The 23,912-nt window shown below is 44.0% G+C and overlaps 1 long non-coding RNA gene across 1 annotated transcript in view; it reads right to left on the bottom strand.

Moving 5' to 3' along the window:
* Nucleotides 1-2,469, bottom strand: part of LOC137164544 (uncharacterized) — a 56,379-nt gene extending 53,910 nt beyond the window's left edge. The window contains exons 1-2 of the long non-coding RNA XR_010923092.1: nt 2,123-2,469; nt 1,188-1,352 (exon numbers count right to left, since the gene is read on the bottom strand). This is a non-coding gene — a long non-coding RNA (uncharacterized lncRNA). The remainder of the gene's footprint in view (nt 1-1,187; nt 1,353-2,122) is intronic.
* Nucleotides 2,470-23,912: the final 21,443 nt, after the last annotated feature.

Here is a 23,912-nt window from a genome sequence, read left to right as displayed (position 1 = left end):
AGGGTTTTCTATCCCCATTTGTAAACAGAGAAACGGAGATACAGAAAGTGTTTGTGACTTATGCCATATTACCCAACAACTCACTGGCAGAGCCAGGACTAGAACCCACAAAGGCCAGCGCTCTAATCATTTGACCATCCTCACCTTCCTACTGTTTAGTTCACAAAGGTATGAAAGGCAGACAGAAGAACTTCACATTTCTATTATTGCCTCCTCTTTTGTGCTCTTAACACTTGGCATTAAATTGTTTAAGCTTGTGTAAGTCTGGAGTCACCCCACTGAGGTGATTGCGAGCTCACATCATTGTTCCCTTTAGCTCAATGAGAGCTTTGCCTGGGTAAAAACAGCATAAATACGTCAGGATTTTGGTCCATTACTATTATTAATAAAGTTGAAGAATTTGGAGAGTGGATAAACAGTATTTGCACAATTTTATCTTGAGGCAAAACAAAGAAAATACTACAAAGTGTTAAATTTTTATTATATATCCATACAGATAAATTCTCCCAGCAGTTGTGAACAGAAAGAATGAAGACTAGTGGTCACCCCTAACTATGCTAAAATAAATACGGGTTTTCATCTGAATTAGAAAGCCAATACCCTCAATGATGAGCAAGCTATCACATGACATCCATCTTCCTGCTATAGTGTGCGAGATCCCACCTTGTTACGCAGTGATGATCTCCAACTACATAGTATTGGTCTGTTTACATGCCAGCTATACAGTCTGGTAGGAACAAAGTGGTGCCAACCTACAAGTCTGCAGATGTAGTTAGAGGCAGCAAGATATTCTGAGCCCATCAGAAGACACTACTTTTCAAAAAACACAGCCTTGATAACAGCTGAATATTAACAAATCCCAGAGCATGCAGCTGCAGGCGAGGCATTTGTCTTTCACTCTCTGGAATGTTCAGCTAAAATCTGATTACTCAGCCTGCCAGACAGAGCTGCATATAGTTTGTATAGAAAAAGGATGACAGAATGGAAAAGAAATACAAGGGAGAAGAAAGATTTGTGTGTCAAGGGAAAGGCTCACCCACGTCTAAAACGTTTTGTCCAAACATAAGGAAACACTCCAGGACAAGAGGCTTTCTTGCCGCTGCCAAACATTTCAATCACTTGCCACTAGACTTAAATTCAACTCCAGAAGTTTCACATAAAATCTGCAGTTAAAGTGTTTTACTCACCAGATATGGTCTTTCCTAGATGAACAATACTTTGCCCTTGTTTGGTGCCTTTCACAGGATGTTCTCCGGTACATACTCTATGGGGGCAGGCACACTCTTCTTTTTCACTGTCCGTACAGCACCTAGCACAACAGTAGCCTGGTCCAGGATTAGGAGCTCCAAGAACTACAGTAAAAACAATAAAAATAAACCCTAATTACATCTCAGTGGCCACCTCTCTGCAAGTTAGGTAAGCTTGTTTTCTGGATAAATGGAGACACCAGGAAGTTTGAGTCTGATCCTGTGAGAAGCTGAATGACCTCATTTCCTACTGTGTTCCTTAGAGGTGCTCAGTACATCACAGGATTGAGACCTTATAAATGACTGGCCCACAAAGTTGACAGCCATTTAGAGACCAAGCTGTTAGTATAACCCAGAAATCCCAATTCCTAGGTCCCTTCTCTACTAGATCATGCCTATTTAAAAACCTCTAGATTTTTTTTTTATATGCTTGTTGGTTTAACTAATTCAGGACAAGGAAAGAAAAACACAGTGAAGAAAAATTGGGTCATTCAGATGGGCAAGAATTTACATCTTCAATCTGACCACAGGCCAGCATCCAGGCACTTAGTTCTACTTCTGCAGCAAAAACAGATGGGGAGGAGAACAGGGAAGGTACAGAGAGCTCATATTGTGCACCCCACACATGGGCCAGGGACAATCCCAGTCCTTGTGTGTAGGGGAGAACCACAACAGCTCCTGTCATGCATCCCCAGGGGCACAATTCATTCCCAAGAGGACAGGGAGGAAGTGGGTCCATAGTTCTCACTACTCCCACACTCTTACTGCAGCACAGTCCCTCCTGGAGTCCCAGGTAGGGTGGCAGCTACACCCTTCCAGTCAGAGATTGCATCTCAAGGTCATCCCCTTGGGGCAAAGGCAGTCACCTCCCTTACCTCATACTTTATTTTCTGGGCAATAGCAGTCTTGTGGTTCAGTCATGAGGTACAGCCCACTAGCTGTGTCTCTTAGCAAGTCCACCCCTTCCGGGGTATAAGGCAACCCTAACAAAAAGGAAAATAGTTGCACAGACCACAAGGGCTCAGGCCAACACCATCACACAAAGGAGGGGAAAGCAGGCCAATAGGCTCAACAAGAAGTCTCAGCTCCTGAACTTTTGCACGGCTTAAGGAAGAGTGAATCCTGAGGACTTCAACAAAAGTAACAAACCAACCCATCTTCCTTTTGCAGAGGGCTCAGGCTGGCCATAATCTAATACCACTGTCACCTGGCCTGCTCAGGAGGCTCTAGCACTGCTTGTTTCAAAGTACCAGCCCAACTAGCCTGAGTTTCTTCCTTTTAAGGGCCTACTCCCAGATCTGACAAGCACACAAGTGTGGTGGATTGGGGCTGATTGTGACTGCAGGAGTTCTTTAATCATTCTTGATGGATGGGGGTGGGGGATAGGGAGCTACCTCTAACATAGGTCAGAGCCTAATGGTACTTTTAGGTCTACACAACAGAATACAGAAGGTAGATATTAAAAATCAACAGCACACATGTAGACCACCTAGTACACTGCATCCTCCCAGCTAAGACATCTGGCCTGAAACTCTTTATAGAGTATCACAGGTTCACAGGAATGACAGGAGATATTTGAGACACGTTGGCTAGAGAGTATTAAAAATCCTCTACCTTCAGCTCCCCTGCTGTGGATAAATAGGATACTTCAGCTTCCAAACTGTCAATCTACATCCATTAACCACTCCATTATTCACTTCAGACACTTATTGCAACTAGAGCTGGGCAAATATCCAATTTTTCAGTTCCAAACAAACAAATAAATCAGGGTGAAATTTGGAATTTTTGGCCAATGAAAAAAGTCAATATCAATGGAGACACAGGGCCACTTTTATTACTGGCCTCAGGACAGAAATAATTCCATTGTCTGACACCTTGTTACACCTATGCTAAAATTGGCCCACCCAATTTATTGCCTTTTACTTGTTGGGCCTGATATTCAGTTGGTGTAAATGAGTTTGGCTCCATTGACTTCAATGGGACTATGTTGATTTATACCAGTTGAGGATCTGGTCCAGTGTACAGAATATTTATTTGCTTTCAGACTTTGTCTAGTCCACATTTGCTTTCTCTGCATTCTATAATTCTCTCAAAAAACAAACAAACAAACAAAAAAAAACCCGTCCACAGCCTCAGCTATTCTTGAGCTGTTTTGCCCTGTCTTAAAGTTTGCATCATATTTTGCATCAATTTGTATCATGGAGTAGCACTACAATGACCTATATATAATGATAATTCAGAGATAATTTCGGTTCTCTGAGTCAAGCTCAGCTTTGATGTTCTGTATGTTCTTCGATCAGATCCCTTCATGTGCAAAAGATATAAGTTTGTACCCTTAAACTGTGCATCCATCTACCACAACTATAGTGGCATTTGTGGTAATTGCACATCTAATGATATTAGTCACATAACTAGATATTTGCATCCACAGCTGTGTGTGCAACTGCAAGACATATGTGGGCAGTTTAGGCACACAAATGCACGTCCAGTTTTGGAGCATAAAGCTTTTATTCCCCTCACAATAGATCATCAGGAGGGCTTGAACCCTCGATCTTTAGCACAGACCTCAGTTACTTAAGCTAAAGGAGCAAGACCTTTTACAATAATCAGCAGTATACTGCTATCCACTATGTGGACTGGAGCACGGGGGACATGTAACACAGTTGACATATGTTACAGAGGGATTTGAAATTCTCTCCCTTTGTCTCTTTCTGATTGCTATAAGCCTAACTATTGTAGATCTCTTCAGATAAGATGATGTTTCTATACAAGAACAAATGTATTTTGTCAACAAAAAAGAGTCACTAGGATTTTTTTTTAAAAACAGTGAAACCTGGACAAGAACATACTCTTATTAGGCAACTGCCTTCTTTGAGAGATTGCCCTGAATCATCCTCCCCCCCCCCTCCAAGCACAGCGACTGCAACTGTATGCCACTTCTATGAGAAGACCATGTCCATTAAGCCACTGATTTTTGTCTGTCCCTTGAGTGGCTGCTTGAGAAAGATTTGACTCTAATAAAATAACATTTAATTTTGTGCATGCTGCAAAATGTAATGGTATTTAAAAAAGAAGGAGAATAGTCATGTTAAATGCAATGTGGTAGAGTCCCCAATGAGTGCTGCAGTTTGGCAGAAATAAAGCTTTTAAATGCAGCAATAGCAGGCTGGCACTATCTATTTGTTTTTAAAAGCAGAGTTTATTATTTTCACACAGCTGGTGACTGGATGGCATAAGCCATTTGGGATTTGAACCTCATTTCATTAGATCCATTTCCATTTTCCTTTGAGTCAGAAAGCAATGCCAACAAGAACAAAGCTTTTTCCATTTCAATATGAAAGCTCCTTTACATTTGATTTCTGCTTGTAATACAGTAGTTCCACCACTCTGTATAATTTGTTTGTCAGGTGCTATTTGAATAAATTGTTCTTCACAGGGCCTATGTAACTATCTTTTTTATGCTGCCTTTCCCAGACCCTACATCAAACAATGGCCTTCTCTTTGGGCCCAATCTTTCATAGTCCCACTAGGTCTGATCCTGAGGAATGCTGAACAAATGCAGCTCCCATTGAAGTTCACATCAAGATCAGCATCAGGTCCGTTGATTTCACCTTGTAAGAGGTACAAAGGAAAAAAAGTGGTATTAGCTATTTAGCCTGGAGACTGTGCTCCACAACAGGTAAAGCACAGAAGAACATGGTCCTCAATTTTGAGGCGTCCAATATCCATGCAGTGGCTCAATCACTGAAGACATATCTTATCAGGTTAACTAGGAGTCATCCAGTTCAAGAACTCAAAGTCATAGCTGGCACATCTGGAGAGACCTTGAATGACTCTTTCTTTCTTTTGCTATACCAGAAGACTGTATAGGATCAACCAGACAGGACTCAGCTTGAGTTTTTCTAATACTCAATACTTTTCTAATACAAAGAGACCTCCCATATCCTAGCTGTGGTGATTGAGAGGGTTAAGGAAAGGACTTTCTAGTCAGAAAGTCAACTGAAGAGGGTTAGCGCAGGGGAAAAGAGAGAACTGTAAACCTCTAATCATGAAGATATGCAAGCAAGCTTCAAAAGCAACACAGATTAGGTGTCTGTCCTAGCTCCATCAAGTACTGCTGGGTAAGATAGAAAATTTCCTCATACCTTGTACACATGGGCACCTCTTCCAAAGAAAGTGCAAGGATCACTCACTCATGAAAGATTTGAGATTGCAAGCAACATCATGCATGTAAGACGCAAGAGTGTCCTTAACTAGGCATGGTCCTTGAATAACTATTCTTTTGGTGCCTTTCATTGTCCATTTGTGATCCTTTCACCTTTGCCTTATAAATTGCTTAGGAATCCACAGGAACATTCAGGAAATTCTTGCTTTGTGCTTCCTGAGCAGTGTGAAGTCTCCAGAAGAGGGGCTGAAGATCTGTCCCATTGTAGACAAACCATTTAGGAACAGATTTCAATTATTTCAAGGGGACTTAGGTGCCTAAACACGTTTAAAAATCTGGCCTTAACTTCTCTGCATTGTCTACTTTGTCTATAAAGTGAAGGATGTACTTCCTTAGCTACTTTGCAGTGTGTTGCAAGAATTCGTTAGTTAACATTTGCAAAGCACTATGTAATTGCTAAGTGTTATTATCAAGATGTGTGCAGCAGCCTCTGTCATGTCATAGGGATATAGTGCTGAGACTTCACTGTCCAGGTAGCATATCTGCACAAGAGTCTCATCTCTGTAGCACAGCTGGTCTTTTTTTTTTATCACAGTCATCTAGCAAATGGTCTTATTATTTACTCCTGTTATGAAGTGTTATATGTGACTTTTACCAGCCATTTATGTGTTTTGCATAATTTAGCACACATTTATAGTTTTATCCATTTTTTGTTCCTCTCTTCCAAACTAATTTTTTACTATAAAAATCATCTAAGAAAAGAGTCATACAGTACATTAAAATTCATTGTGGTGATGAAGACATCCAGATTTCTCTTCTTATGTAACTCTGAGTCACTCCTTAGCTAAACCCTTGCAAAGAAAGAAGAAAATTGGAAGGTGCTCAAGATTCTTCACATAATTGTTTACATCTTGATTTTTCTCTGTCATACCCACACTGGTTGCAGCTTCACCACAGTTTTGACTAACCCTTCTGAGACTTCCTTTCTTTGCATATTTTATGTATCCACCAACACACTTTTATTCAGCGTTTACCATTTCACTTCTACTCGTTTTTAAAAAAAACCTGTTGTAATTATGTAATTGGAAGTTAGTGGATAAACAAACTGGGTGCCAAATTGACACCAAAAGCTAAAAGCCCATATAAACAGAACTCTGCAGTAAGAGAACCAGTAATGAGTCTGCCCTCAGTTACACCCAGGCTACCCCAGTGATCTTAGTTATGTGCTACCACTGTGATGCATTTTATATTAAATTATTCACTTATAATGCCTTCTTCCAATGCACATGCCTGATGTGTTTCACCTTATCTTGTTACCCTACCGCTGCATTTTTACTTTGCTCTTTTCCTTAGTGTAGCTACTAGAATTGTTCAGATATAACTACAGGCTGATTTGGTCTTCCATGTATATAGATTCTGCTGCTTTGAAAGGCTAGTATGCACATAACTGGCCCGCAAGCCTGATATACCTTGTTTACATAAACTGTGCCCCCTTGAGGGGTTCCAGGCAGTGCTCAGACCACAACGGCCACCTAGAACTCATAGAATTGACTGGAGAAGGGGCCAGCAAACCTGGAACTCACCAAGGGCCCCACCCACAAAGCTCCTGATTGGGGGAGACATCCAGCCCCAAAAGCTGGCTGGGAAGCTCTATTTAAACCAGAAAGAAGCACAGGAAATTTTATGAGTAACTAGAGGAATCTTTGGCTGGCTGCTACTATGGATGTTGCCTACTTGCCTGACTCCTGAGCCCTGACTTCCTGCCTGTTTCTACCTTCCCTGTCCCAGGCCTGGTCTACACTGGTGACGAAGGTTGACATAAAGTCACTTACGTCGATTTCCGAACACCTGCGTCTACACTGGCACTACTGTTAAGTCGACTTAAGTCGCGGCAAAAGTCGACTTAATAAAACCATATCTGCAAGTGGCGTAGCGCCTAATTCGAAGTTATTGCTTTGATTTAGCATCAGTGTAGACAGAACTTCACTTAAATTGATGTTATTGGCCTCCGGGAGGTATCCCACAATGCCCCATTGTGACCACTCTGGAGAGTCGCGCTGTGCTGTACCATGGTCACGCTGCCTGAAAATGTCCCCTCCCCTCGAGCCCCAAGAAAATTTGCATTTTCATTTCCTGTGCAGCCAGCAAGGAGAGATCTTTGTCATTGGACTCCTCATGGCTACTGCAAAGCCTGAACATGCTCCAGCATGGAGTCGACCAGAGGTCTTAGATCTCATTGGTCTGTGGGGCGAGGAGTCCGTTCTGGCTCAGCTCAGAGCCAGCAAAAGGAATCTGGACATTTATGGGAAGATATCCCAGGGCATGCTGGAGAAGGGACACAAGAGGGACGCGCAGCAGTGCTGCGTGAAGATCAAGGAGCTGCATCAGTCATATCAAAAAGCCAGGGAAGCTAACAGCCGTTCTGGCTCCTCGCCCAAAACATGCTGCTTCTATGATGAGGTGCATGCAATTCTCGGAGGCGATCCCACCATGGTGCCGCCCCACAGCACCAATACCTCTGCTAGGTCTCAGTCCATGGACAATGCTGAGGACTCCGTGGATGAGGAGGAGGCCGAGGAGAGCAGGGCGCAGGAGAGTCTATTCCTGACCCCAGAGCAGTCCAGCAGCACACAGGACAGCACTAATGATCCCGAGGAAGGCACATCTGGTGATTTTTTTTTCTTTTGAGCAGTTCTGTCCTTTTACATTGGGGGCAGGGGAGGGGTGGGGCAGGAAGGGGATTTCAGGCTTTTATCGGATTTACTGGGGGGTTAGCCATGGAACAGATTATTTATGTGATAAGATATACTCTGATAATCATCAGTTGATATCTCACGGTAACTTTCATGTAGGTATTTTGTTATCCTTCTCAAAAGGTTTCTGGGGAGGGCTGCCTTGTTCTTCCCTCCCCGGTAGGATACTTTGCCGCGCCACACTGCAATCAAGGGAGCCTGCATCATGGCGAAACACAACATAGCAGCATAAGGGCCAGGCTGGTATCCCGTTGCGTGCAGCAAATCTTCCATTTCCTCGTGCATTACCTGAGGAGACTGATATCGCTCATGGTCACTAGGGTAGACGGCGCATGTTTAAAATACCTGAGCTATACAGCAGATGCCCTGCACCTTTGTATTCCCCGTTGCAGTGTCCTACCGAGTCACTTTGATTACTTTTATTTGGTTTAGGCAGAGACTATGTACACACACACACACACACACACACACACACACACACACACACACACACACCCCCCCCCCCCCCCACCGCCCAGCGCTGTCCGCAGATCCCCTGGCTTCCCACCTCTGTAAGGGCATAGCGAGCCGACCCTTCTGGGATGTCAGGAATGGAATGAGGGTCTGTGTTTGCCTTGTGCACTGCATGGGGAGTATTGTCTACATTGTTGCAATTGTATCATTTTCTTCACTCTGCTAACAATGGCTACCTTGTGAATTTCTTTGCATTCTGTAGACACCTTGGCCTTGGCCCCACCTTCAAGAAATGCTGCGGAAAGACTATCTTAGATTAGAAAGGAGGGGGGGGGGGGGGAAAGAGATGACATGTTTGCCAAGCTCATGAACGCCTCTGCAGCTGCGGAGACACAGCTCAGAGCATGGCGGCTGACCTTGTCCCAGAATATGGACATGGACAGGGAGAGTCGCCGAGAAATGCAGGAGCATGATTGCAGTACCACGCAGGAGATGCTGCGAATCATGCACGACCAGGCAGACATGCTCCGACGGCTTGTGGAGCTTCAGGAGGAGTGGAGGCAGGACAGAGTCCCACTGCAGCCCCTCCATAACGCTCCTCCGCCTAGGGCTGCGCTGCCCTGCCCCTCCCACAGCCCCAAGAGGTCTCGGTGGAGAATGGCCAGGCTGCAGTAGGTGCTCGCCTCCACCGCAGAAAGCAGCAGCAGCCCCACTGACAGCTGGCCAGCAAGCAACCACACTACCCCTTGAGACTGTGAATGAACACTTCCCCCTTCCCCCATGACTTGAATGTTCATAAATAAAAGTTTGCATCATTTATTAAATCATATCTTGTCCTGGAAGGATTTGGAGGGTACAGATATCGATTGGGGGAGGGGGGGTGGACTTTTAGCAAAGGCAAACAACATACAGGAACAGAAATCAGTCCTGCATCTCATTGCAGAATCTGGTTTTCAAAGCTTCCCTAATTCAAAGTGCTCCACGGTTAGCTCTCAGCATAGTGCTGGCATCTGGCTGCTCATAATTGGTGGCCAGTCTTTCTGCCTCCACAGCCCAACTCTGGGGGAACCTCTCCCCCTTCGCTTCACACACAGCATGAAGAACACAGCATGCAGATATCACCGAAGGGAGGTTATTTTCACTCATGTCCAGCCTAGTGAGGAGACTCCTCCATCTCACCTTTAAATGCCTAAAGGCACATTCTACAACCATTCTGCAAGTGCTTAACCTGTTATTAAAACACTCCTTGTCAATGTCAAGGTGCCTGGTGTACGGCTTCATTGGTCAAGGGAGCAAGGGGTAAGCAGGATCCCCCAGGATCACTATGGGCATTTCCACACCCCCGATGTCAATTTTTTGGTCGGGGAAAAAAGTGCCCACCTGCATATTAGAGAACAGCCCTGAATTACGAAATATGCGTGCATCATGCACCTTCCCAGACCACTCCACATAGATGTTGGTGAAACGACCCTGGTGAGCCACAAGGCCCTGCAGGACCATGGAAAAGTACCCCTTGAGGTTTATGTACTCGGTCGCTAGGTGGGCAGGAGCTAAGACAGGGATGTGCGTCCCATCAATGGCCCCCCCACAGTTTGGGAACCCCATTGTGGCAGCCCCGTCCACTATATCCTGCACATTTCCAAAAGTCACTAGCCTTCGTAGCAGAAGTCTATTGATGGCCCTGCATACCTGAATCACGGCAGCTCCCACTGTAGATTTACCGACGCCGAATTGATTCCCAACCGAGCGGTAACAGTCGGGGGTTGCCAGCTTCCAGAGAGCGATGATGACTCTCTTCTCCACCATCAGAGCTTGTCTCAAGTGAGTGTCTTGAGGGACAGGGACAGGGACAAAGCCAGCTCTGAGCACAGTTCTAGGAAAGCTGCCTTTCGCATACGAAAGTTTTGCAGCCATTGATCATCATCCCACAGCTGCATAACAGTGCAGTCCCACCAGTCTGTGCTTGTTTCCCCGGGCCAGAACCGGCGCTCCACAGACTGCAGATGATGTGTTACAGCCTGCAGCAATCGGGAATTGTTCTGCTCAGTGGCTTGTAGCAGGGCAGCCTCGGTGGCATCGCTGTTGTCTGTGCTTCGGTTTCTTGCTCTACTTCGAAAATACTCGATGATAAGCCGCGATGTTTTGTGATGCTTACAATAATAGTGCAGAGTTGAGCTGGCTCCATGTCTCCGCAGCAATGGTGAGCGCGCGGCGTAAACAAACGGCGCGAACATTGGTTTCCTGTTTGTTTGGGGGAAGTAGGGAGAAGGAAGCAGCATTGCATCATGAGATGATGAAGCTCATCCCAACAGCCTCCGCGGATAGATGCACTGTGGGATAGCACTGCTTTGAAAGTTAAAATAAGTGTGGTGAGTGTGGACGCACGAGACTTGCGCAAACAGCGTGGTGTGTACATGCTGCAGCGACTTCTAAAAATCGACGGGTGAAAGTCGACTTTAAGTAAGTCGACTTCACTCATCAGTGTAGACATACCTCCTGTCTGTTCCCCATTCTTGCGTGCCTGCCTTGCTCTAGCTCCTTGCTTCTACGCCTTACCCCTGATGCTGACTCTGGCTCTGACCTTTGGCGTGGTATCTCACTCTGATGCTGACTCCAGTTCCAGGCCCGACTCTAACTTTTAGGCCTGAATGCCTACAACCCAGTCTCTGCAGCATGCTTGGACCACTGTCAACTTCTCTGAGTGGGCCCAACCAAGGAAGGATCCAGCAGAGTTCCCTGTACCACAGGGGGCATCTGCACTGCTTGAGCAGATGACGTGTCTCCACAACCCCTTTATCTGCTCGCACCCACTAAAACTTGGATGGCTCTCAGAATTCTGCCAGCAGCACTGCTTGACCCCCGGGAATGGGCAGCATGCAGTAATTCCCCAGCATCACATGTCAGGGTAGCCGGCCCAGCAGAGCAACCCACTGATTCTGGTCTTTGACTTCTGTCCAAACACAGTGACTACAGAGAGGTCTTTAAAAAAAAAAATTCCCCTTTGCCCCCACACAGGGACTATGATTGCCCAATTGTGCTAAAATTAGCGTTAAACACTGTTCAGGCAAATATACAGCATGTTGAAGCCTGAACTAGCCATGCTATGCACCTACCTTTAGGAGCACCTAGCCAAAGTTAAATCCACTCTGCTTACTGGGGAGCCAGTCCTCTTTGTTTAAAAAAAAAAAAAAGGACAGAAGCCTTCAACTACATGTGGACTATTGGACCCTAAATCAGCTCACCATTAGAAACTGAAACTTGTTACCACTAATCCCCAAGTTCACGGACCTCATGAGCGCCGTATGGGTATACACAAAGCTAGACCTCCAGGAGGCATACAAACTAGTCCATGTTAGCGCTGGGGATGAATGGAAGAATGCCTTTCAAATGCATTACAGTCATTTTGAATATTTCGTGATGCCCTTTGGTTTGACAAATGCACCTACAACATTCCAGAATGTTATTAATGTTGTACTCCGGGACATTCTGGACCAATGTGTGGTGACATACTTTGATGACACCTATTTTTTCAGACAATGCCGAACACCACACCACGCATGTCCGTTCTGTCCTGAAAAGGCTATGTCAACATGGCCTTTATGGTAAGCTGGAAAAATGTGCCTCTGATCAGTCCTCCATAGAATTCCTAGGGTTCATCCTATCTCCTGCTGGTATCAAAATGGACCCACGTAAGGTAAAGGCAGTCCTTGAGTGGGTGGCACCACGGAATTTTTGTGAACTACAATGTTTCTTGTGGTTTGCGAACCTCTATCAGCTGTTCATCTCAATGTTTTCAGAGTAAATTGCCTCTTTCACTGCCCTGCACTGAAACAACACCAAGTTCCCCTTGGCCTCCAGAGGCCTAGCAGGCATTTAGGCATAAAACTCTCATTTACCACCCGCTCCCATATTAGTCCACCTTGACACCTCACACATCTTCACTGAAGTGGACGTTTCCGACTTGGCGATCGGAGCAGTGTTATCACAAAGGCATGGTCCTCAATAACTGCTATGTCTGCATGCCTTCTATTCCAGGAAACTCACACCCACAGGGCAAAATTATAAAATTTTGGACAAAGAACTCCTGGCAATTAAGACCTCCTGTGAAGGGTGGCGTTACTATCTAGAAGGAGCCTGGTCTTCCATCAGGTGTACACCAATCATAAGAACCTTGATTATCTGTGTAAGACCAAGGCCCTCAACCAACAACAACTTCAGTGGACCTTATTCTTGTCACGCTTTGATTTCATCATCTCCTATCATCCAGGAACCAAAAATAGCAAGGCCATTTGCTTTGTCCAAGAAGGGTGAATCTTATGCTGACCTAAAGGACTTGAATCCAAAACCCCCCTGCATCCTCATAACGTTCTGGTTGCGGCTCCCCACCAAGTTCTGTGCACCCTCATACCATCATCCTTGGCCCACGGGATCCCTCCAGTCAAGCAGGAGTCAAAAGTAAGGAACTCCATGATGTCTGAGACAGATTAACCTATGTAAAAGGGCATATATATGTTCCTCTACTGGCCTCCAAGCGCTACCATCCTACAAATATGTCATGACTACCGTGGGAAGGACATTTTGGCCACTTTTAAACTCAGCACCTTAATTCTCATGTCTTCTGTGGCCTTGTATGTGAGCCACAATGCAGAGCTACTTGGTCTCTAGCAATGTATGTACCCTCTCCAAGTTGCCGCACAATAAACTTCTTGGACTCCTGCAAAAAACTCCCTCAAGACTCCACCTGGCCCCTGCACAGTCACCATCTTAGATTTTGTATTAGAATTATCCAAGTCCAGTGGGTTCATGACATTTTGACAGTAGTGGATCACTTCACAGAGATGGCACACTTCATCCCCTGCACTGGCCTACTATCCTCCCAGGAAACCACCTGACTATTGGTGGACCAAGCTGTCTGCTTCCAGGGCCTCCCAGAGTGCATCGTCTCTGACTGTGGTGCACAATTTATCTCCCACTTCTGGCAAGAAGCTCTCCAGATTTTGGGCATCTGTTCCTGCCTCTCCTCCACTGACCCTCCCTCAGAAAAATGGTCAAGTGGAGAGAACCAACCAGGTTCTGGAGCACTATCTTCAATGTTACATGAACTTCCACCAGAATGAGTGGCCGTGGCTGCTACCTCAGGCAGTCTTTGCATACGATAATGCAGAAGATGTGTCTATGGAGTGGAGCCCCCTTAATGATGGGTTCCACCCTTGGTTCTACCTGGAGCTACCTGGAACTTTGCACAACCCAGCTGCCCTGGAATGGATGCAACAGTTGCATCAAACACAAGATAACCTAAAAGTTCACCTGGAGGATACCAAGAAGAGCTACAAAAAATATGTGGACCTTCAAATGACAGAGGGAGTCCATTCTTTCGGTAGACCAGAAAGTATGTCTCTTAGCAAAAAACCTACACATCAACTGGCCATCTCATAAATTGGACTACCAGTTTCTTGGCCCCTAATGAATTCACCAGTAAATTAACCTAGTCATCTTTGAACTCAACTTGCCCCATGCTCTCTAAATACACCCAGTTTTCCATATGGCACTCCTGAAGCCCCATATTCAGGTCCCATTCCCTCATGGTCCTCCACCTCCTCCCCCCACACACTGTTACATGTTCAAGACCACAGTGAGTATACTGTCCATGAGATCCTTGATGCCAGAATCAGATGTGGCAGACTCTGGTATCTCGTGGTTTGGGAAGGCTACAAGCCAGAAGAACACTCCTGGAAACAGGTGAAGAATACCCATGCTTCTGACCTGGTAAACCTTCCACAAAAAACACCCTGGAAAACCTGGCCCACTATTGCTGGGAGGGCCCCCTAGGGGAGAGAGTGGCATGAGGAATCGCGCACTTCAAACGTGCTGAGCCCCCTGAATTGTGGATAATTTGGTGCATATGGTGCATCCACTGGTTTTGTCTGCCAATTGGAATCTGAACCGCTTTCCATAGGTCTGTGTTTCTGGAGATTTTAGTCTTTTCTAGCAGAACTTTCTCCCCATTTTCCCATCCCTTTATGCAAGGGCCTGAAAATCCACTGAATTTTAATCTCAACACTTGGCTGGTATATGCCGAGTTCAAACTCTTTTGTGTTCTCTCTGTGTGGAATTGGCTGAAATGTACATCATTTGGACATTTCTGATTGCTTTCTTCAGCTTTTTAAAATACATCTGTTATCCTAGGAGAGAAGAAAATAATGTAATATGTATTAAATGTTGTCTTTAAGGAGTTATGCTGGATGTAATTTGAATATAGGAAGCGCATGATACGTTGAAGGAAAATAACACTCTGTCCCCTTTTGTCTTGCTCACAATGATGAGCCTCAGCAAATCAAACAAATTTTTACATAGTATTTATTGGCAAGCCTTGGACATGGGGAAGGTGTGGCAGGGTACATATGAAAAATAAAATGGGAGATTTATGTAAGCATCTATTTTCACATGGATGGGATTTAGGACAGCATGTAACCATGGATATACATGCATGGGGATCCAGGAAATCAGCCATGTCACCCTTTTATAATTAAGAAAAAGCAATGATGTGTTCCTGTCTGGTGGGAAAGTGCAGTGAGGGTTCTAAGATGTTCTAGTCACATGACTAGTGATTAAATCATCTGTGATAGGAAGGGGGCAAGGAATGATTTATGTTTTGTGACCACTTTGTGCTTGTGTTTGTCAATATTTGCCCCCTACTGATCAACAGAAGAATTACTCTTCTGTGCAAGCATCCCTGCACAGTCCCTTGCCAGTGTGCTTCCAGTCTATTCTGAAAGGACCATCTCAGAAGCTGAGCAGGTAGGTCAACCTCAATGCTTAGTTACACCTTCCATCCTGCAAATGGCTCAGCACCTGCACCTGCATGATTCCCACTGATTTCTCTATGCAAGCACAGGGCTCAGTTGCATCATCAGTGCCTTTGTCCTCAGCTTGCAGTACTTACAATTAGAACTGAGCTAATAGTAGAAAAAATATTGCCAATATTTGGTTTGAAAATGAATTTTGATCTAATCCCCTTTTTGCATTTGCTTTCTGTTAATGTTGAAGTGGATGATCTTCAATATTTGCATCCCTCTGGCACTTAAATTTGTAAACCTAAAAAGAGCTTGCCATAAATATTCATGCCTGTAAAACTCAGTGTCACAAAGATCAATGGAAAGTGGACCAAAGGGGCACCAACACAACCAGAGGTAATACGCTACCAAAATAAGCAAACAAATCTAAAAGAATAGTAATCCCAAGAGCCAAACTGTCGTATTTTGCATGTAGGTTGGGCGGAGTCACAGAATAGTTTTAGGATCAGTGTCAAAATGAACGCTTGAAGACGATAGGAAAGACCAGTGTGAATCAAGTGCTGCCAAGTGGGAGTCAGAGGTGTGGGCCAGGATCAGTTGCAGAAATATGGATTACATCTGCCAAGGACTCTGGTTATCAGTATTATTTCACAGTTCATATTTTATGCCAAATGCCGATCTCTCCACACTCAAGAATTTGCTGAGCTCTTGGTAATTTGCCACACCCATCAACAAAGTTGGCCTTTATCATTTGTCAAAATGTCATTCTAGCTTCTACACATGTGATCCCTGCTCCTGAATCCAAAGCTGACAAGGAGTAGCACATATACTCATACATATATAGGTCTTGTACATGGGGAAGTATGTCAATTTTCTTCTGATGCTGGAATCTATACACCCTTACCTTTCACTTCACCAGTAAAACACTGGTCGCAATTGACAGCTATGAGGCATATCATATCTGAGGTAAGTGAATGCGACTCTCTGGGCTGAATCCTCAGCCGTACTAAGGAGTAGGTGGCTCTAAGCCACCTTTCTGCTATCCCAATCCTGGAGGCCAATCTGCCCAAGTTACACCAGGGGGCCCAGAACAGCCTGGGATCAGGAGGGCACACTGGTGACTTAAAGCACAGCACAGCATCTTAACCTCAGTATCTTATTTAGATTAAGGAAAACCACTGCAAAAATGAACAAAAGTCTCCACAGAGAGCTTAGCTTGTGACTTTTCACTGTAACTAGCAGCTACCACTCGCAGAGCAAAATGGCTGCTGTCTTTGTATATAGACCGCAGTCTTAATAATGGAAAGAAGCAGTACACAGACAGAAAAGGCCTCACAGTTTCTTACCGTCATGCATCACATGCCATTTTCTGCCAGGTTCTTCACAGATACCTCCAAGTTCATTTATTCTCCCCAGCAATATTGTCACCTTTGTCCTTCGCCTCCTTTTCTCATTTGTCTGTTTAGCTCCTTGTGTCATGTCAGATTTAGATAGTATACCCTTCAGGACCACGAGAAGGAACGTATTTTCCTCTTACTTAGATTGGCTTTACAGCAACTTAACTCCACTGGCTTCAGGAAGGTTATACCCAGTTTTGACTGGTGTGAGAGGAGAATTTGGCCTCATATCTTTTTTAGTGTCTGTGTTGCACCTAGCACACTTTTGGGCACTGGAGTGCTTGATGTTATCTTCTTTGGTACTAAACCTACTTATCTGTAACAGATAATTTGCCTAGATACCTGGCTAGAATTTTGGCCAGGACTTCATTGTGAAAGCTGATTAAGAAGCTATGCATATCTAAACATAGAGATGCAGGTCCTTAACTACCTAATAAAACAGTACTAGCATGATGCATGTACATAAGTATGTGTGTTGAAAGGGTCTTATCCTTCAAGGAACATTTGTTTAGCTAATTGCAATGCTAACGTTTACATCATAATCAGTGGTAAAGCCATTAGGACCCAATGACTTTCCACATCCTTTTTTTTTTTTTTTTTGTAATAAGGGTGTTTATGGTTCCCTGCAGTCATCTGGGATCTCAGACAGTTTAATGCAATTTCTGTGCCCTTGGGTGCACACCTACTGTTGTGAGGAGCTTCTGAATAGGTTTATCTAGAAAGTGAAACATTTGTCCTTGGATAGTTCTGTGTCTTTTAACCATTGGCCTGCGGGATTTTTATAGTGGTAATGGGTGATTGAGTGGTCCGACTTCTTGGAAGATTAGTCAGCCCCCTCCTTGGTTTATTCCTCTATTTATAAAACATATGTTTTTAAGAGGACATGTTGTCCTGAGCCTTTGGAGTTAGCAGTATATCTGATTCTGCAGGGGTGGTATTTACTTTAGCCATAGTTGCCGAACATAGAGTTTGTTAACATTCTCTTTCTAGCACTATTAATTGTCTGCCTGTGTTTCTCTAGTCATTTTGTATTTATGTACCATTCATGAAACCACACATCCCCTAAAACTGCTTTAGAAACCTCCCACCAATGGGAGATTATTGAATTCATCCCAAAGTATTTGTGAATGTGATCCCTAAGGGCACCATCAACTCCCATTGAAATCAATGGGACTCTTCTCATTGGCTTGCAGTGGCTGTGGGATTGGTCTGCACATAATACATCCAGAGAAAGAGAATGCTAAAAACCTCCAAGCCCCAGGGTCTGGCTTTTCCTCTCTCACCTCTGAACTCAGTAAGAGGGGAACATGAGCAGGGGTTATTAATATATGGCTGACTTTTGAATAGACACTAAGATTCGGTAGCTCTCTAGAGATAAAAAATCCGACCCCTAAAGCATAAATTTTCCTATGTTTAAAGATTTTTAAAGTGCTGATGGAGAGAAGAAGAAATCAGATCTGTGTGGAGTGCAGCTCTGGTATCACATGTGCGGCTGTCTTCAGTACATCTGCTAAAGAGGCTTCGAGTATCTATCATTTTCACCATCCTTCAACTTCTTTTCTCAGCTGCAGGGAACCGGCAGTACCCTCTGTGGAACCTGAACCAGATGGCATATGGACAGATGCCCTGGGTGATTAGTCAGCTGGCAGCTCTATGGACCCTTTGCATTTTTCACAACTCATTTTTGGCTTTTTCATGAAGAACCATGAGTTCCCAAGATTCCAAGGGGGCAGTCAACTCCTGCTTTTTTTGACCCTTATTAAGCCTCCCGAGAGCTGTATATTTTCACTGTCTTCTCCTTCTCTCCAAGTCCTTTCCAAGGTTTTGACCTACTTCTTTACTTCATACAGCTGCTGCTCACTGGAGTTTGCACTGTCTTCCAGCCCAGAAGTATGGGGTTTCATCTCCTCCACACTCCATTAGGCATCTAGGCACTTCTGAAAATCCCACTAAACACATAGCTGAATCTTTAGCCACTCTAAATATTTAAGGCAGGAGTCCAATACTATTGATAGCTTTTCAGTGATCTCTGCCATTCTATCTTAGCCATGCATGCATGGGGCCAGTGGTTCTGACTGAGAGGCCTCTAACTCTGATAAGGCAGCAGGTGATAGCTCTAGGATCTCTCTTTTCTTAGTTAGACATGTCTTCAATTGCATTAGCCCACTGGTCAGTGATGAATATTCTAATCAGGTTCTTCTACCATCCCCATCACCATGGAGTGTGAATAGCTTCCATTGGTACAACAAACTATGTTACTAGCTTCTGTCACATCTGGGCCTTTCTTCTTTCTCACCCCTCTTTCCCCCAAAGGAAGACAGGTGGAAGTTTTTGTTTGTCGGTTGGTTTTAAATGTACATGATGTTGTGCGTTTGTATTGGTGAAGGCAGGGCAAAGGAACACCCCTTGCATAGAGAGAATGATGGGATAAGGTTTGAGGTAGTTCTTAGATCCAGTGGAAATTTGTTCCCCAGACTTGAGCCAGCCCCTGAGAGAGCTTCATCTCCTACACGTATGAGTTTTATTTTACTGTAGAGAGCTCTACTATTGCAAAGGAAGGGGATTGTCAATCACAGTCCTTGTCTTGGACCTAGGGAGTTTGGAAGCAACATTAAGGCATTAACAAATGAAGAATAAAGACTAGGTAGGCAGCTGAGTATTGAGTGTGCTTCTCCAATACATCAGCTCTACCTCACCCTTCTCCAGGCCTCTGTTGTTGGAGTGTTCCTGATGAAAGTGGGGCATAGCCAGAGAGTCTCTGAGCTCCAGCTATTCCTGGCTGCTGGAACATCCCCCTTAGGCCATTGCAACCACCTGGCACTGGACACATCATAGGGGAGGCAAAGAATCACAGAAATGTAGAGCTGCAAAGGACCTCTAGAAGCCATCTGGTTCAGGCCCCTGCACTGAGGCAGGACCAAGTAAACTTAGACCATCCCTGACAGGTATTTGTCCAACCTGTTCTTAAAAATCTCCAGAGATGGGGATTCCACAACCTCCCTTGGAAGCCTATTCCAGAGCCTAATTACCCTTATTGTTAGAAAGTTTTTCCTAATATCTAACCTAAATCTCCCTTGCTGCAGATTAAGCCCTTTACCCCTTGTCTTACCTTCAGTGGACATGGGGAACAACTGATCCCCGTTCTCTTTATAAGAGCCATCAACGTATTTGAAGACTGTTATTAAGGCTCTTGGTCAGTCTCCTTTTCTCAGGACTAAACATCCCCAGGTTTTTTAACCTTTCCTCCTGGGTCAGGTTTTCTAAGACTTTTATCATGTTTGTTGCTCTCCTCTGAACTCTCTCCAGCTTGTTCCCATCTTTCCTAAAGTGTGGCACCCAGTGTTGGTGACCTTCCGCTGAGACCTCACCATTTCTGAGTAGAGCGGGACAGTTACCTCCCATGTCTTACATATGAAGCTCCTGTTAATATACCACAAAATGGTATTAGCCTTTCTCGCAACTGCCTGACAGTGTTGATTCATATTCTATTTGTGATCTGCTATAACCTCCACCTCCATTTCAGCAGCACTGCCATCTAGAAGTTGTAGCTAGGCATTTGATTTTTCCTTCCTAAGTGTAGTATTTTGCACTTGTCTTTAATTAATTTCATCTTGTTGATTTCAGACCAATTTTCCAATTTTCAAGGTCATTTTGAATTCTAATCCTGTACTCTGAAGTTCTTGCAACCCCTTCCATCTTGGTGTCATCCACAAATTTTATAAGCATCCTCTCCACTCCATTATCCAAGTCGTTAATAAAAATGTTTACTAGTACTAGAGCTAAGACTGACCTCTGCAGGACCCCACTTAATATGTCCTCCCAGTTGGACAATGAACCACTGATAACTACTCTTTGAGTATGGACTTTCAACCAGTTGTGCAACCACCTCATAGTAATTTCATCTAGACCACATTTTCCTAGATTTCATGAACGTGGTGTAGAACAGACTATTGCAACCCTTCTGGTGAAGGGTTAATTGATTTTGCAGTGGTATTCAGGAATATTTAGAGAAAACGTGTTTTGGATGGAAGGGAAGAGCCAATAAAAGAACCTATATGTGTGCTAATAACCCTACCAAAGATCATCCCACCTCCCCCCGGGCTCTGGGAGAGGTCAGTCCTTCAAACCCCACCCAGGGGTTTTTCTGTAGTTACAACATCACAAACACCTTGGCTCAGAACAACCACACCCAAGACACTGAGAGTCACTTCTTTATACAGTTTGGGCCTCTTGACCTCATGTAAAAGCTGATCAGCAGACAAAGGCCCCTCTTCATGGTGAAGCTTCAAAAGGCTGGGTTCTTGCAGAACCGCAGGAGTACCTTTGCATCCACCCTAGAGCAGTGGTTCCTAACACATGGCCTGGGGGCCAAAAGTGGCCCGTCGTTCCCCTCCTGCTGGCTGCAGAAGGGAGCCACTGCAGAAGAGAGCACATTGCCACGAGGCTATAAGACCAGTGCAGGCTCCTTGCTGCACCCAAGGGGATAGGAGATCAGCGCTCCCCTCCCCCTGGCTATAGCAGGGAACACGGCAAAGCAGTCCGCCTGGGTCCATAGGCGCTGGGGTCAATGCTGGAGCCAGAGGAGAGATTTCCTTGGTAACCCACTTAACTTTAAAGTTCATTCTTGCCTGGCACATTGTTTCAAATAGTCCTTTGAAACTCATAACACTTCCCAGGGTTTACATTAGTCATGGCTCTCTTGCATACCCCCTAGAGATGTTACCTACAATCCCTGACTAATACATAAACATTGGCAGTTTTGATACAATGAATTCCAAAGATACTTAAATTTAATTGAATAAGATTTGTCCAGGATATTGCAGGAAATTGCCATATGTGTCACACTTATGAAAAAGCACTGTCCCCATTTTACAGATTGGGAAACTATGCCACAGAGAGGCCTGATCCAAAGCTCATTTAAGTCTATGGGAGTCATTTAATTGATTTCAACATGTTTGGATTAAGCCCGAAGGCCAGATCTTTAAAGGTATGTATTGCTCTGCTCAGCATTATAATGCCTAAGAGGAAGAGCCTACATCTCATTTTCAAAAGGGATTTAGGCACTTTGGAACCTAAGTCCCATTGACTGTCTCCGAAGAGACTCCTAAATCCCTTTTGAAAATGAGTTTAGACTCATACATCAGTTAGGTATTGCACTGCTTTTAAATACTTTTAAAACTGTCAGCCTAAGTGACTTGAACAAGGTCAGCCAGCAAACCAGTGATAGAGCTGAGAATATATCTTCCGAGACTGCGCTCTCATCACTGCCTGGTTCCTCCTTGCAAACTGATTATTATTAACTAGAGAGTGTTGGAGTTTTCAGTGCTTTACAAAACATACCGGAATGCACAGTCCTTGCCCTAACTTAGATAGACAAAACACACCGTTAAATGTAATAGAGAGAGGACTGAGACATAATAAAGAAACACTTTTTCCCCATGTCCCAGTGTATTTGTTTCTTTTTCTAGTGGATTATTACTGAAAGGCTTAATGAAAGAAGGGCTTTGAGTGAAAAGAGAGTGGCCATTTGCTGCACTACAAAGGAGTTTGTGAGAGAGACACTATTTGTCATTCACAGTTGGTAACTCTAGCAGACTGATGGAATATATTCACTGAAATAAAACAGTCAAAGCCATTTTGTGCTAGCGGTTTGTCAGCCAAAGCAGTTACAGAACAACATTATGGGTAATCAATAAGTTGTCAATAAGTGATCACTCTCTTGGATATGTGCTTAAAATTAACTCGTGGTTTGCTAGGCCAAGGCCAACGCACTTCATTGGGGACCATAAAAAGTGAAATCAACTGCTCTGTTTAATAATTCAGTAGCCCTTCTACCCTGGGAAATGTTTAGTTGTTTTGCTGTTTTTAAAACAAGATTCATGACAAGCCTAAGGATAAATCAGCTGGACTATTAAATAGCCCAGTAAAGAACAGGAGCTGCTAGAAAAGGGAATGGTCAGGAATCCCTTGTTCTATGTCTAGCTCTGCAAAATGAATTTAGAACTAGGTTTTCATAGGTATGGAGGCACCTAAAGATGCAGATGGGCAACTTTTGGGATTTTCAAAAGTGAGTTAGACACCTAATCTTCTTAGAAACCTATGAAAACCCCAGCAGGCACCAATCTGTGTCTTTAGGCACCCAATTACCTTTGAAAACCTCTCCATATGGTACAAACTCAGGCAAGTAGTAGTAAGTGCAGTAGGCTGCAATTTTCAGACATAGGAGCCTAAAATTAGGTGTCTAAATCCACACCGAGGGGCTTATAAAATGTCTAATTTTAAAGCATTTGTCTATGGATATAAGTGCCTAATTTTAGGCACCTGTTGTGTTTTCAGCTCAGGAATGACTGTGCATATGTGCACACATGCATACAGTTTCAGTGTCTGTTTTACTGTCTGCTGCTACTACAGACTGAGTGTGGAAAGGAAGAAACCTGCGTCCGACTTAGGGAGTGGGTTACAAGAGCAATATAATATTATTAACTCTTTAGTGCCTGACTACTCACTCTACAGCACTCAGGTTTGAAGATGACTTCTAAATTATTTATTGCCAGTTTTCCCCTTTTACAGATAGTATGTCTCTAGCTCACAGGGCTGTTGTGAGGTTAATTTATGAATGCATGTAACTAACTGTATCCTAAATATATTTCATGGGTTTCAAAGCCAAAAGAGGCCTTTGTGATTATCTAGTCTGATCTCCTGTGTAACACAGGCCAGAGAACATCCCCAAAATAATTCCTAGATCACCTCTTTTAGAAAATCATCCAATCTTGATTTTAAAATTGTCAGTGATGGAGAATCCACCATGACCCTGGGTAAATTGTTCCAATGGTTAATTTACTCTCACTGTTAAATTTAAACACCTTATTTCCAGTCTGAATTTGTCTAGTTTCAACTTCAAGCCATTGGATCATGTTATATCTTTCTTTGCTAGATTGAAGAGCCCATTATTAAATATTTGTTCCCCACATAGGTACTTACAGACTAATCAATGTTTCTGGTCTTTAGAAACAAGGTTACAAAACAAGTAATTTTTGACAGGGAAATTTTTTTAAGTGATAAAAAATGAACAAGTGAAAACTGAGGAAGCTCTTTGCCAATCC

Source organism: Emydura macquarii, unplaced genomic scaffold (genome assembly GCF_026122565.2).
Source record: "Emydura macquarii macquarii isolate MOO-44397 ecotype Brisbane River unplaced genomic scaffold, CSIRO-AGI_Emac_v2 contig_2676, whole genome shotgun sequence".
Classification (NCBI taxonomy): Eukaryota; Metazoa; Chordata; order Testudines; family Chelidae; genus Emydura; species Emydura macquarii.
This window is presented reverse-complemented; position numbering and strand designations above follow the sequence as displayed.